Source organism: Lynx rufus, unplaced genomic scaffold (assembly GCF_022079265.1).
Source record: "Lynx rufus isolate CCGP_SWC_20201006 ecotype Redwood Valley unplaced genomic scaffold, mLynRuf1.p SCAF_34, whole genome shotgun sequence".
NCBI classification, from domain to species: domain Eukaryota; kingdom Metazoa; phylum Chordata; class Mammalia; order Carnivora; family Felidae; genus Lynx; species Lynx rufus.
Genome location: NW_025814850.1, coordinates 3779557 through 3795761, shown reverse-complemented (window position 1 = coordinate 3795761; position 16205 = coordinate 3779557). Strand labels below are relative to the sequence as shown.

Sequence of the window (16205 nt, the reverse complement as noted above, 5' to 3'; positions counted from 1 at the left end):
TTGCATATGGTGTCACTCCCTTTTCTTTCTCTGTCCGGACTTCCTTTGGTCATGATTATCTATGTGTATAATTTTAAGCTCAATTTGGCTCAGTTGGTTGAGCGTCTGACTTCAGCTCAGGTCGTGATCTCACGGTTCGTGAGATCCTCAGCTGCTTCGGATTCTGTGTCTCCCTCTCTCTCTCTTCCTCCCCTGCTCACAGTCTTGTCTCTGCCTCTCTCAAAAATAAATAAAGATTAAAAAAGATTAAAAAAAAATAATTATATAGTTCTAATAAACTTGCTACAAATAGAGCAGCCTCTTGCCTGATCCTTTCCTCAGTTTCTCCAGAGGCAAACATTTTAGCTGATTACCTGATACTTGTTTTCATGACTGTAAATAACATGTTTGTATTGCTTCTTGTTGATTTTTTTAAATTTTGGGTAGACCTAGTAAACTCCCTAATATGAAAAATAAGGATTTAGCTCTGTTTCATTTTCCCTGTCCCCACCACATCCACTTCCCATACCTATCCATCCTCCTAATATAGTCATAGGGTAATTGAGTAAGTTTTAAATCTGTATTTATGTTAATATATTTATGTACACACTATTCACTGCTGAGCCACATGTAAGTATCTTGTGGCTACTTTCTCTTTCTGTACAATTTTTCCCTCTTTGAGTTGTCTTACTTACTTATTTGCTTGGTTTAAAAAAAAGTATATATATTACTGATTGAAGCTTAAACTCTGCCAACTGTCTAAATATCCTCTTCGTAAGTTTGTCTGCACAAGGTATTCTAGTAGTTTTGTCTTCTTGAATAAATCTTCTTTAGAGTATTTTGATGTTCTTCAGTATGAATTTGTTGCCCTCTACCTTTTGTGTGCAACTGTCATCTTGAGATCTTTCTTCTTTAACATGCTGGAGACTTTTCACTTCTCTCCTCCTATGACAGATTCTGTCTTTGTATTTTATTGATAGTTTGGATACAGAATTCTAGATTGTAAATAATTTTCTATGTTTTCTAGTTTTCAGTATTGCCATTGAAGTGCAAAATTTTCTGACTCTTGACTTGGACACTGATTTTTTTTTTTTCAAGCATATAGGATATTTTCTAGTCTTCTGAAAGTCTCCTTGAAAGAAGTTTCTTTGTAACGATTGTGCTGAATACAGCGTCCTTTGATTCTGGAAAATTAAAATAATTTGTTGATGATTTCCTTTCCTCTATTTTTTCTGTCTCTGTGGAAATCTTGATATTTGGATATGTGACATAATGGGATGATTCCTTTTTTTTTTTTTTTAACCTTTTTCTCTTATCTCTTTGTTATGCTTTATTTATTTATTATTTATTTATTTATATTTGTTACACGAGTGGGAGTGGAAGAGGGGCAAAGGAGGAGGGAGAGGGAGTCTTAAGCAGGCTCCAAACCCAGCGCAGAACCCCACATAGGGCTCAGTCTCACGACTGTGAGATCATGACCTGGGCCAAAATCAAGAGTCGGACGCTTAACTGACTGAGCCACCCAGGTGCCACTCTTTGTTATGTTTTCTGAGAGAGTTCCTTAAATTTATCTTCCAATGCTTCTATTTCGTTTTTCATTTGTACTTTTAAATTTCCAATAATTTCTTTCCCCTCTGTTATTTTATTATAATAGCCTCCTCTTATTTCATGGGCATTTCTATTGTTCCACAAACAATATCTTCTGTTGCAACTAAGAACTTCTGTTGCAATGCTTTCGAGATTTCGTTTTTCATTCATATTCTGTCTCCTCCAAGGTATTTTTTTCTGTTTGTTTTTCATTTTAGAACTGTTCCTCAAATGTCTGGTGATCTTTGGTTGTCTACTCATATTTGAGAATGGTGAACTCAAAAGCTATTTGGAAGCTCTGAGACTGAGGGCAAAACTAGCTGATTATGAGCTGTAGGATAGTGATTCTTAACCAGAGATGATTTGGAGATTTCCCCCACCCCCCCACCCCGAACTTCCCCTTCCCCCAGGAACATTTGGAAACATTTGGAGACATTTTTGGTCATCACAATCTGTGTTACTGGCATCAAGTGATGAGAGGCCAGGGATGCTTCTGAGTATCCTACAATACACAGGACAGCTCTCTCAATAAAGAAGTATCTGTCTCAAAATGCCAGTACTGCTGAGATTGAGAAACCCTGCTATCGGGTGGTCTGGCTGGGCTATTTGCCTGGAAAACCCTTAATATGACTGTCTTTAGGATATATTTCCTTTTGAGATGGTCAGAGTGTTCAAAGAAACTTTGAATATCCTTCCCGGAGGTATAGCCTTGCTTCATAGAATTCCAGGTGTTAAATAAGACGAAAGACTGAAGTTCCCATTATTCAGTGTAAGCCTCCCTCCGAGTTTTGCAGGTAATACTCCTACCCTCTATTGTGTTTAGTATTCCATAATCCAGAGACCTTGTGTTTAACCCTTTCTGATGAATTGTCACTTTCCTGCTGGAGTAGGAGAAAATCAATAACTGGCTGTGCCCAGTGGATAAAAGTGAATGGCCGTGTGAAGAGACCCTAGGTATCAAATTACTACTTAAAGGGATTTTAACCAGTTCTTTCTTTTTAGCTTCACTCTTACCCTCACTTTTAGAGGTACCTAAATGCTACTAATTTATGAGCTTTTGGAGTTTTTGTGTTCTGAATTGGGTTGCTTCTTGGCTTTCCCCATTCTGCCTTATGGTTCAGCCTTTTCAGGTCTACTAAGTTCATCAGCTTTCCAGATTCCAAAATTTAATTGTAGTAGTTTCTTTTCCTCTTCTTTTTGTTATTATGGATTTGTGATGTTTTAAAAATTCCTTTAGTTTATTTTTGAGAGAGAGAGAGAGAGAGAGAGCGAGCGAGCCGGGGAGGGCAGAGAGAGGGGAAGACACAGAATCCAAAGCAGGCTCCAGACTTCAAGCTGTTAGTACAGAGCCTGATGTGGGGCTCCAACTCACAAACCGCGAGATCATGGCCTGAGCTGAAGTTGGACACCTAACTGACTGGACCACCCAGGCATCCCCAAAATTCCTTAGTTTAAATGGAGTGTTTGAAGGCTGTTCAATTTGCTATTATTACCTGAACGTTTCAAAGTTTATTTTGAATTCTAATTTTGTCTTTGATGTAGAAGTTTTTTCATTAATTTTTCTTTTCTGACATAGATATTCCTAATAATCACATACCCACCCCCATGCATAATAATTCATGTTATTCATTCTTCTGTATCTTTGCTGATTTTTTTACTAGTTCTGTTATAGAGAAAGGAACATTGTCTCCAAATATAATTGTAGATTTGTCTATTTCTCCTTTCAGTTTTGTCAGGTTTTGGTTCATGCATTTTGAAGCTCTGTTGCTAGGTGAATTCACATTTAGAATAGTTATATCTTCTTGGTGAGCTGATTCTTTTATCATTACGCAATATGTATGTGATCACTGGTAATTTTCTTTTCTCTCAAGCTTACTTTTTCTGATTCTAATATAACTCCAGTTTTCTTTTGATTAGTGCTTAGATGGTAAGTATTTTCCATCCTTTTACTTTTAACCTTCTTATATCACCAGTTTTGAAGTATTTTGTAAACCACACAGAGTTGGGTGATGTTTTTTGTATTTATTTGTATAATTCCTGTATTTTAATTGGAGTGTTTAAATCATATGTAATGTAATTACTTATACATTCAGACCAGGTATACCATATTGTTATTTGTTTTCTATTTTTTCCTCTGTTTTTCAACCATTTTATCCCTTCTTTTTTGGGGAGCACTTTTTTAGTATGTGAATTTATTCTATATGTATTTTCACTATATCTCTGTATTTTTCCAGTGGTTGTTTTAAGGATTATAGTATACATACTTAACCTTTTCTAGTATACTAAAATAAATATTTTACCACTTCAAGTGGAATATAGAAGTTTTACCATTATATAGACCTTTTTACCCTCCCTCCGTTAAGCTGTAATTTTATTATGTATTACCACTATACACACTGAAAGCTTCAGACAATGTTTTATAAGTTTTGCCTTCAATGATCAAACATATTTTAAACTTCTAAGAGGAGAATAATAGTCTATCATAAAATCAAGTATTATAACATTTGAAATACTTTAAAATGTGTTATTCAAATGTAAGGTACTATTCTGAGCCGTCAGATGAATTTTATAAAGGAAGCCCCAGTGAGACATTGTATTAATATTTTTCTGAAGAGGTTATTTTATATACAAACTATTTTTTCCCACAAGTACTGAGAATCTTTAGGAGAGTAAATATTTGTATTCTGATGTTAAATTAAAAACAATTTTTTTAATGTTTATTTTTGAGAGAGAGGGAGACAGAACGTGAGTGGGGGAGGGGCAGAGAGTGAGGGAGACAGAATCTGAAGCAGGCTCCAGGCTCTGAGATGTCAGCACAGAGCCCAATGTGGGGCTCAAACCCATGAGCAGTGAGATCATGACCCGAGCCGAAGTGGGATGCCCAACGAACTGAACCACCCAGGTGCCCCTGTATTCTGATTTTATAAATAAAAATTTCCCCACTCCAACTTCCTTATACCTCAGTATGCTCATAACTAAGGGATTTGTAGCTGTATTGGCATATTTAGCCTATAATCTTTCAAAATTGGCAGAGTGGGGAATGAGAACTACACACTTCAGTAGGCTATCACTTTTGATTTGGTGTAACTTCAAATAGCTTTGGATAAAAGAATTTAAATATACCCACTCTCACCGCTGTTGTTTAACATAGCGCTGGAAGTTCTAGCATCAGCAATCAGACAACAAAAGGAAATCAAAGGCATCAAAATTGGCAAAGATGAAGTCAAGCTTTCGCTTTTTGCAGATGACATGATATTATACATGGAAAATCCGATCGACTCCACCAAAAGTCTGCTAGAACTGATACATGAATTCAGCAAAGTTGCAGGATACAAAATCAATGTACAGAAATCAGTTGCATTCTTATACACTAACAATGAAGCAACAGAAAGACAAAGAAACTGATCCCATTCACAATTGCACCAAGAAGCATAAAATACCTAGGAATAAATCTAACCAAAGATGTAAAAGATCTGTATGCTGAAAACTATAGAAAACTTATGAAGGTAATTGAAGAAGATTTAAAGAAATGGAAAGACATTCCCTGCTCATGGATTGGAAGAATAAGCATTGTCAAAATGTCAATACTACCCAAAGCTATCTACACATTCAGTGCAATCCCAATCAAAATTGCACCAGCATTCTTCTCGAAGCTAGAACAAGCAATCCTAAAATTCATATGGAACCACAAAAGGCCCTGAACAGCCAAAGTAATTTTGAAGAAGAAGACCAAAGCAATCCCCTCAATCCAGTATGGTTCTCTCACAAGGGGAGCCCTTGCCAGCAATTCTGTTGGGGGTGAGGATGGGAAGGCCACTCAGGGGTCATGCATGGCCTGGATGAATGTGCCAGGGTCCCCCAGCTCATAATCATCACCCTTCAGATTTGTCTCCTTGGCACCCCACCCTAGAAGTTCGATTGGAGGACGCGTGTTACCCTTAGACCAGCATCACCTCTTTACCTTCTACGTCCACACTCTCACCGCTGTAGACATTTGCTACATACTGGGAATTTCTTTCATGACCGGACACTCTTCCTCCCAGGGAGAGTGCTGTGATGAGAGCCAGAGATCTGGCCTCACCCTTCAGGCCCTCTGCCCCTTGTCCAAGGCACCCCCCCCCCGCCCCTACACCCAATCTGGTGCTTCTGTGTGCTACATCCATCCATGGGGCTGATTGCACTTATCTACCTCTTGGCTGTCTTGTGAAGGAATCATTCCCATGGGTCTCTGAGTCTGCTGGGCATATGTGCCACATTTAGAATGATGGGCCAGTTGGATCAGCGTGTGTGGCCTATTCTCCTATGGGCTGGGCAACCTCATTTTAACTCAGTCTTTAATCTGAGAGGCCACAGCTGCAGTTTTATTTTATTTTTCTCATTGGGTCACCTGAAACCAGGATGAGGCTTGCTTAATCTAAAGGAACATGTCCAGAAACACATTTGCATTATATTTTGTAGTTTTATTTGAGGAGGAAGGAGCATATTTAAAAAAAAACAACAACCCCACACAGACTTGGGATGGATACAGACCCTCCCACTTGGCATCATTCATAGGGAGTTGCTGCCCATTTGCTGGATCTGTAGGGGCTCTCTCATCTGGGAGCCTGTGGGGATGGCCCCACGGGCATGCTGGGCCATTTCTGAGCAGGAGGGGTACAAGTGGTTCTTTTCTCCCAGCAGTTGCTTCCTTGGTGTTCACATTGGTCTAAACATTAACGACCACCCTCACCCCCTATTCATCAGGAAAAAGGAAAGAGCTATAGACAGTGGTCTGACGATCAGAAAATATAAGTCCTGGCCTCATTGTTGCAGCTGAGGAAGCTTTACCCTTAATTAAGGCAAGCCTCTCTTCCTTCCCTTCGGGGCTCAGTTTTCTAGTTTGAAAAATGATAGTTGGGACCAGCCAGTCTGGAAGGTGTCTTTCAATATCGATAATCTGAGATGCTGGGACTTACTGTGGCATCAGACATACAGTCAAGATTCCGTGAGATGTTGATCCTACTTTTTTTGTTGTTAAGTTGGGAGATCTGAGAGACCGGCTTTTGCCAGAGCAGATGTCATTCCACATCACCTTTCTCAATGAAAAAGCCTCATTCTGGCCTCTCTTAGAGCCCCTTCTCCGATGTTTGTTAGCAGTCACATTTCCTAATGTAGCACTCAAGCTCCACTTAGTTTATTATTCCTTAGCTCACTTTGCACACATTTGCATCCACATATAAGGGAGAGGAATCCATTAAGAAGTAGCTGAAATGTGTATTCTGTATTCGTGTGTTAACACTGAGAATAAGCCTTGGAATTAGGAGTAGGGCAAATGACTGAGCCTTGTCTCACCCATGGATTACTCTTTACTGAAAGGGATGGTAGTACAGTAGAGGGGTAAATGGGGGAGGGGAGGGTCGATAATGAATCCAAGAAGTTTAGAACCTAACTATACCCTCTGGCTACTGAGACAAGAGTCCACTAAAGCAGTAGTTGGACCTTTTCTTTAGATAAGATGGTTTATATGAAGACACTATATCAAAGGAGGAAGAACATATATTTAAAGGATGAAAAAATCAGTAGGACTCTTCTCTGAGCTTCTGGAAGGAGACTCCTAGGCTTTAAAAAGGCGCCGGGTGGTCCAGTTAGGTGTTTGACTTTGGCTGAGGTCATGAACTCGCGTTTCGTGAGTTCCAGCCCCACATCAGTCTCTGTGCTGACAGCTCAGAGCCTGGAGCCTGCTTCGGATTCTGTGTCTCCCTCTCTCTCTGTTCCTCCTCTGTTCACGCTCTCTCAAAAATAAATGAAGATTAAAAAAAAAAAAAAGACCAATACTTTTTGTACGCGGGGAGAACCTGTAGCTGTGTTCGCGAGACAGCAAATGGCAGTCAGTTTGGGCATCACGTAGGGTGAACATCTAAATAGTATTTTGGTATCAGCACAGCCCAAAGAAGTTATTTATTTGTGCTCAGCTCATCTGGAGAGAATTTATGTTCAGTCTCAGGGTGTGTGGATAGTAATGGGAAGCTTGGGATGCTCCTGACAAGTTGTCACATAACGAATCCCATCTTTCTCTCTCAGATATTCCTAGACCATCCATGATTTCAAGATCCTTCTCTTTGTTAGGTATTCCTGGTTGAAATGACTTAAGTGCCTTCCTGACTTCCTAACCACCCCCTCTGTTTGAATTGTGCAACAGTAAATTAAATGTGCTTTCCAAAAAGAATTGACCTAAGGCTGCCCAGTTCTTCCTGTGTTGTTATTTCTGTTTTCTTTGGGTGAAAAGAGTAAATGTCATCGCCTCAAAAATGATTATTTTAGAACAAGCCTGTTCCCAAATGTAACCAAATGATGACCACCACGGGGACTGAAGTTTACTCCAGAACCCAGAGCGTTTCTTTAGACTTTCAGAATGTTTTCAAACTGAGTAGGTTATTGCTGTTCTAAGAGTTGGAGTTTTTTGTCTTTTAATTGGGGATTTTTTAGGAACTTGTGCAATCTCAATAGAACAGACTGTCAGTGTAGCCTAGGTTTTGTTTGCAGGAGGCATAAATCAGTACAATAAAGGCTTGATGGCAGATTATTGACAGGATCATTTAAATGCCCAGCTTTAGGGGGAAAAATGCCCAACTTTTATTTAAGGAATTGGGTCTCAAAATGGGGTTTGAGGACCAGCAGCCTCCATATCACCTGGGAAGTTGTTAGGAATAAAAATGCACAGGCCACACCCCAGGGCTACTAACTCAGAAAATCTGAGATGGGGCCGGGCCCAGTGTTGTGTTTCAGCAAGCCCTCCCTGTGATTCTGCTGCTGACTCAAGTTTGAGAACCATTGACTTAAGAAGTCACTTACCTGTCCTTCTGGCTTACTAAGTTTGCAGTTAAGTCATCTCAGTTCCTAAAAGATTATGAATATAGCTTGGCGGGTATTTTAAGAGAACCGAATATCTACCCACACAAAATGAAAATCCACTTTTGATCCATTTTCCAAATTAAGTGATCAGAGGTTTCTGGTTCCCTCACAGCCACAAATTCCCATGAAAAACTAAAAGAAGTACTAGATCAAAATCACAGGGAGGGGCGCCTGGGTGGCGCAGTCGGTTAAGCGTCCGACTTCAGCCAGGTCACGATCTCGCGGTCCGGGAGTTCGAGCCCCGCGTCAGGCTCTGGGCTGATGGCTCGGAGCCTGGAGCCTGTTTCTGATTCTGTGTCTCCCTCTCTCTCTGCCCCTCCCCCGTTCATGCTCTGTCTCTCTCTGTCCCGAAAATAAATAAACGTTGAAAAAAAAAAATTAAAAAAAAAAAAATCACAGGGAAAGAAACCCAACTAACAGGATACTTGGCAGGCATCTAAGAAAACCTTTTATTCACAGGAGATGGGATGACTATCGAAATTATTAGCATTATCACTTTATAGGGTAAGACTCTAGAATTTGCAACTTCACTTTCTGCTATTTAAAATGTATTGAGCATCGACAGTGTGGGGTTGAAGTACTTTATAGCACACTCATCATCTTTGCCTTTGGGTCTTACATTCCTTAAATACGTGCATTTTTAAAAAACATTACAGTGCATGACGTCGTAAAAGGATTATGTGAACACACACTGAGACCTTTTATGGTGAAATTTTGTAGGTACACTGTGTTTTATTTACTTCATGGTAACTGACGAATAAATATCTGGGTAAAATGGAGGACTTTATGTGAAAATGAAATGAAAAGCTACATATCAAATCATATTTGTAATCCCCTAACTCTTGGCCTGTGTAGTCTGAACTCTACAGTAACAGCCATGTAATGACCACTGGGATCAATTAGAAGCAAGTTGTCTTGGAATTACAGTGCATTCATTTTTCACACTGATGTAAGGAAACTAACATGCTGTGCAAGAAAACCATTTAATGCTTGTTGAAAAATAATTTCTATTTGGTTTTGTAACATATTTCTTGAAATATCTATTTCTGATATTTTGTAGTTTGACTAAAGCACACAGGCAGTTTTATTTTTATTTTTTTTTCAAATTTTTTTATTTTTTATTTTTGGGACAGAGAGAGACAGAGCATGAACGGGGGAGGGGCAGAGAGAGAGGGAGACACAGAATCGGAAACAGGCTCCAGGCTCTGAGCCATCAGCCCAGAGCCCGACGCAGGGCTCAAACTCACGGACCACGAGATCGTGACCTGGCTGAAGTCGGACGCTTAACCGACTGCGCCACCCAGGCGCCCCGCACACAGGCAGTTTTAAATGCTTGTGATTGGGGTTATCTATATTGTTAAATTTTAAGGGGCGCCTGGATGGCCCAGTCAGTTAAGTGTCCGACTCTTGGTTTTGGCTTAGGTCATGATCTCACGGTTTGTGAGTTTGAGCCCCACATTGGGCTCTGTGCTGATGGTTCAGAGCCTGCTTGGGATTCTCTCTCTCTCTCCCTCTCTCTCTGCCCCTCCCCCACTTGCTCTGTCTCTTTCACAAAAATAAACTTAAAACAAATCCACTTAATGAGACTATCCAAGAAGAGTTAGCATGTGAAAAGAAAATTATAGGTCAGTTAACATGATTGTGTTCCTTGCGATTGCTGCCATAGTGCTGTCTCTCTAAACTTTTGCACAGAGAAGACATTTTCCGTCAGCTGTGTATTTTCTGACAATACACGGGAGAATGCTCACAGAATAGAAGCATTTAGAAAGCAACATTTAGGAGATTTAACAGCCTTCAGGCAAAATCTCCACAGTAAATTGTTCTTTATCAGTGTCCCTGAAAACAGCTTTGTAAGAAAAAAAAATTTCGCAATTCATTGTGGGTTTTTTTTTTTTTTTTTCTATTAGTTGCGTTTTCCTGTGACTCATAAAATTGGCATGATTTCTTTGGAGAGATCAGAGTGCTGGGTGTGTAAATATCATTCGGTGGCCAATGAAGAGATTGGTTAGGAAAAATGTTAATGGATCTATGCTCAACTTTGCTTCTCCTGACCCTTATAATCCCCCATTGTGACAGAGGTTGCTAATTGTGCCCCCATATGTGTTTTCCTCTTCTCACATAAAGTCAGAACTCCTCACTTCCAGTTGGACACATGGCTGCCTGGAATGGATACTATGTCTCCAAGCTTCTCGTGCAGCTAGGCTGCCCTGTCCATCTTGTAGACAGATGTGAATGGAAGGGGTGCATACCACGTCCATCGTGAGCCACTTAAGAAGGGAGCATGCCTCTCCTCTCCCCTTCCTTCTTCAGGTAGGCCGACTCTAGAGATAATAGCTAGAACTTAAGCAGACCTCACGGATCAGGATGGGACCTGAGGGATTGTGGTAGTTATCTATTGCTGCATAATAAATTACCCCACGATTTAGCAGCTTAAAACCACAAACGCGATCTTGCAGCTTTTGCGGCATGTCAGCTGGCTTCTCCCTAAGTGCGGAAGCCAAGAGAGAGCCAGGAGGAAGCTGCAATATCTCTTGTGACCTAGTTTTGTACGTGTCACGTCAGCATTTCCACCATACTCTATTCGTTAAGTAGCCCGCTACAACTAGTCCACATTCAAGAAGCGTGGACCAGATGCCACTTTTTTTAAAAAATTGTTTTAAATGTTTATGCTTTGAGAGAGAGAGAGACAGAGACGGAGTATGAGTGGGGAAGGGGCAGAAAGAGAGAGAGGGAGACACAGAATCGGAAGCAGGCTCCAGGCTCTGAGCTGTCAGCACAGAGCCCGACGCAGGGCTAGAACTCATGAACCTAGATGCCACTTCGTGAAGGTATGAGCGCCGTGGTAGATAAAATTGTTGCCCCTGCCCATCCCCCTCTCCCAAAGGCACCCATGTTCTAATCCCCAGAACCAGCGAATATGTTACCTGGCATGGAATAAAGAATTTTGCTGATGTAATTAAGGGCAGAAACAGGGAAATTTCATGGATTATGTGGATAGCCTTAACACAATCATAAGGGGGTCAGAGTGAGAATAGGACATGTAATGATGGAAACAGGTCAGTGTGAGGTTGCCACGAGTCAAGGGATGCAGAAGCCTCTAGAAGCGGGAAAAGGTAAGGAATAGATTTTCCTTTAGAGCCTCCAGAAATGCAGCCTTTGTAAGGCCAATTTTGGACTTCTGACCTCCAGAAATGTAATAAGTTGTTGTTGAAGTTTGTGGTAAGTTGTTATAGTAACAAGAAACTAATACACCAAAGAACTTGTGGACATAGTTCAAAACTGCCACAGTCCACCCTCTGGTCACTACTTATTCATAGTTCCCTCACTTGCAACAAGTGCTCCCTCTTCCCAAGGACCCCCCAAGGTCTTATCTCATTATAGCATTCACTCAAAGTCCAGAGTCTTGTCCTCTAAATAGGTCCTGGGGCAGAGGAGTCTTCTTGGATATAGTTCCTTACATTTGGCCACTTGAGTATAGTGCCTCTTAAGCTGAAGTCCTGTGAACTAAAGGAAAAAGCTATACGCTCTCTTCCTGCAACGACCAATTAAAATGGCAGGACAGATAGGGAGACATTCCAGTTTCAAGGGGCAGAAAACAGGTTTGCAGAAGCCCCCAGTCCATAGCAGTTCTGAAAGTCACTTGGGTATAGGCTGGCAGTTCCATATGAAAGGCCTGGGAATAATTCTCCATGGATTTTCATTCTATCTTCTAGGCTTTTGGTTTTACCCTTGAAGCCATCTTTATTCCATTAAAGGTAGCATGTATTTACGTGGAAATAGTTTTCTCAGCCTGCTTCCTGCTTATAGAGCTTGAGGGTCCAAAGACCTCTTTCCTTTTCATGCTCTGACTCCTTCAGCCCAAGCTGGCAGTGTTTGTGACAATTACAATACTCTTTAAAAAAAAAAATTATGAATCTCCTGCAAATCTTGATTGGGTTTCAGTCCCATAAAATAAAAGCCCTACCCATAAATATCTTTGAGTTAAATCTTTTGCTACCTCGGGCTTCTGCAGAAGGACAAAAGCCTTAAGCTTCTTAGAAGCCATATTATTTGAACGAGAGGATCCAAGAAGCATAACCTTAAAATCTTTTGAGAGTCTTTTGCCTGTGATATCTCCCTGAAGCCACCACTGGAATAAATGCCAGTGGAGCTGTAAAATAGAAGACTGTGTCCTTGCAACTATGGTTAGCAATATTCACCCTTGGGTGACCATCTCTGAACCTCTCGAATGTGAGACATAAAATTCTATCTTGCTTAGGCCACTGTTATTTAGGGATTTTCTGTTAGGTGAAAGAATCTAATCCTAACTACTATACTCTTGGTGCTATTTGGTGAGCGTCTCTGAAACTAATACAGTAACTAACTCATCAATAGACTCAGTACTAACAAAGTACAAGTGCTCAAGATTGTGAAGCGTCCACAATCTGGTGATCAGACGGACTGAAACCATGATAATGCTTACACGTTAGAAGTTGATGTCTTATGAATAGATGGAAAATGGGCTCAGCTCATTAACAGAGGTGGACTGTAAACAGTGTGTGTGGGGAAGTGGGGAAGTAGGGAATGGAGGGTGGGGTGTTTACAAAAATAAAGGACATGGTCTCAGCACTCATTACTTACAGACTGTTGAGGGAGATAAAACACGTACATGTTAAAAGTACTAAAGAATGCCTACACAACAGGATTTGAGATATAAACGGGCACAAGTATCTCTGAAGTAATTAAATGTTTTAACATTTTTTGAGCACTGCATAAACATTTTTGAATTATCACAATTCTGAACGAATGAGAAAACTGAGGCTTAGAGAGCTTAGTTTGCCCCACTGCACACAGTAAATAATTAGGATAATTGACTCAATAATTGAATTTGCATAGATCCAGCTCTAAAGTCCACGCTGCTCACCACAATGTTAACAACGGAGAGCTCAGGTTGGCTCAATCAAGGTGAATTTTACCTTTTTGAAAATTTACCTTTATACCTCAAATCATGAGCTTTAGGGGGAAAATATTTGCAAAACGCTCTCCGCTTGACAGAACATTTACGACTCTAGTGTAGCAAAAACCTTAAAAATGATTAATTTCACTGTCTTGGATTCGTACAACGTTTTAGCGACATAATATCTGGGGCAAGCCGTGAAAAATCGCTTTGTGTCTTTTACCAGTAACATTTCATCTGCAGCACGCACACACACAAGAAATTGATCTTCGAAGAAACACAAAGCATCTCTTCCCAAAGTAAGCGTTAGTCCTCTGAAGGGCAGCCTGGAACCGATTTCAGCAAAGTGTCGGGACAAAGAGCTCTGCGCTGTTTTCCGGTACAGAGCGGTAGAAACCAAGAAGGATGGAATGTTTTCGAAGGCAGGGCGGGAAGTCTTCAAAGGATGGATACAGGATAATCCTGAAAAGATGTCAGACTGGGGCGGGGCACTGCACCAGGGAACGAAGAGAGCTGCAGGAAGGGTAGGGAGTGCGGGACGGACGGCGACATCCAGGTGCCGGGAGGACAGCGCGCGGGGAGGAGCTCGCGTCTGGGCCGCCGACGGGGCCAGGTGAGGTCACAGGCCCTTGTGAGGTGGGGTGGAGCCGCGGGGCCGCAGCGCTGTCCAGTCGGCGCGGAGGCGGCGGCGAGCTCAGCCGCTCCCCGCTGCTCCGGAGCCCCTGCGCGGTGGCGGAGGCGGTGGCGGTGCCGGTGCCCTGGGTCCCGCACTCTTCCAGCGCGGGCCGTTCAGTGGGCGGAGCGTCGGCCTCGGTCAGGTGACCTGGGGGCGGGGCTTCGTCGCGTGGGAGCTCGGGAAGGCGGCGCAGCGAGAGCGCCGGCCACGCGGGGGGGGTGGGGGCTGAGCGGCCTGCAGCTAGGACCTTCGGATCCCGTGGGGCTAAGGCCTCGGCCCGTGAGGCGGGAGGAGGGGGACACCCTTGGGAGCCTGAGGGGGTTCACGGTGGGACCCCCCCCCCGGGGGACACAGGTGGAGAGGCAGGACTTGCCGAGGAGCGTGCCACCCGGTGTGAGGGACAACGTAGAACAATTACGGAGATGGACGAAGGTTCCAGAAGGGGCAGCGATGTGACTGGGCGGCCGGGCACTAAAGGGGCAGACGCGGCTGGATCCGATGGTGCCTCAGAAATGGTGGTGGTTCTAGAAGGGTGGAGGTCATGGTGGCTGGGAAGCTTCCCTGCTTCTTGAGCAAACCCTCAAACCTCTAGTAGAGCACTTGTTTTCATCTGGTGAGTAGTTTGACGTGTTCACAGGTCTACTCGCTTTCTTCGCCAGAAGGCTAAACGAGCAGGGCCTGTTGGAATGTTCCACAGCACAGGTTCTTCCATGAAGTGGAAGTTCAGTCAGTATTGTTAAAGGTGGCAGTTGGGGGTGGTGCCGGTCGTGTGTGAACGTTAAGGGCAACGGGTGCAGTGAAGAGGTGTCTGCAGTTGCTGTTAATGGACGTTTGCCTTCATCGCTGCAAGGGAAGTGAGGGAAGAAGTGAGGGGGCGGCTTGGAAGGGAACCCAAATGGAAAGAGTAGAAAGTACTTTGCAGAAGGCTGTCGCCCTTGGGTGATGGGAGGGAAGCAGATGTGGAGGTGGTGGTAACTCAGCAAGTGAGAAAGTGCAGTTGTGAAAGCGCAATGCAAACATCAGAGCACTAAATACAAAATAAAGTTAGATTCTCCATATTTCTGCCTAGCTGTGCCTCTGGGTTTACTAAGCAGCAGTGTAAATTTAGTGAAAGTATCCCTGGAGTTGGGAGTCAGGGACCTGAATTTTGCTACTATGTTGTGTACGTTGTGTGAGCAAATCACAATCTTTCTATCAGCTTCCTTATATATAATTAAGGTATTAGACCAGAAATATTTCTTTTTTTTAAATGTTTGTTTATTTTTGAGAGAGAGAGAGAGTACAAGTTGGGCAGGGGCAGAGAGAGGAGGACACAGAATCTGTAGCAGCCCCAGACTCTGAATTGTCAGCACAGAGCCGGATGTGGGGCTCGAACCCCACCCCACAACTGTAAGATCATGAGCTGAGCCGAAGTCAGAAGCTTAACCCACTGAGCCACTCAGGCACCCCTGACCAGAAAGATTTCTGAAATCATCCTAGCTCTGTTGTGGATTCTATGATTTCATGTAACAATAAGCACTCCTCCCCAACTTCATTTAGGGCTTTTAAAGTTTGTTTATTTAAATTTCAATACAGTTAACATAAAGTGTTAGTTTTAGGTGTACAATATTCAGCAATTGTATACATTACTTAGTGCTCATCATAAGTGTACTCTTAATCCCTTCAGCTATTTGACCCATTCTCCACCCACCTCCCCTCTTGTAACCATTAAGTTTATTTTCTATAGTTAAGAGTGTTTCTTGGTTTGTCCCTTTTTTTCCCTTTGTTTCTTAACATATGAGTGAAATCTTGTGGTATTTGTCTTTTCTGACACATTTCACTTAGCATTATACTGTCTAGCTCCCTCCGTGCTGTTGCAAATGGCAAGATTATTCATTCTTTTTTATGGCTGAGTAATATTCCAGTGTGTGTGTGTGTGTGTGTGTGTGTGTGTGTGTGTGTGTGTATGTATACCACCTCTTTATCCATCCATCTATCAATGGATAGATGGGCTGCTAACAGTTGAGCTGCTTCCAAAATTTGGCTATTGTAGATAATGCTGCAGTAAACATAGGGGTGCATATAGTTTTTTAAAAAAATTTAATGTTTATTTTTGAGAGAGAGAGACTGAGCGCAAGCAGGGGAGGGGCAGAGGGA

General features: G+C 42.2%; 1 protein-coding gene and 1 pseudogene across 1 annotated transcript in view; both read left to right on the top strand.

The window, feature by feature from the left end:
• The window catches only part of LOC124522185 (leucine-rich repeat-containing protein 37A2-like), a 334305-nt pseudogene that overhangs the window by 136757 nt on the left and 181343 nt on the right, over positions 1-16205 (top strand).
• Positions 1-16205, top strand: part of LOC124522177 (uncharacterized) — a 130818-nt gene that overhangs the window by 23310 nt on the left and 91303 nt on the right. The window contains exon 5 of the mRNA XM_047093476.1: positions 10582-10767. The gene's annotated coding sequence lies outside the window, so the exon portion shown is untranslated. The remainder of the gene's footprint in view (positions 1-10581; positions 10768-16205) is intronic.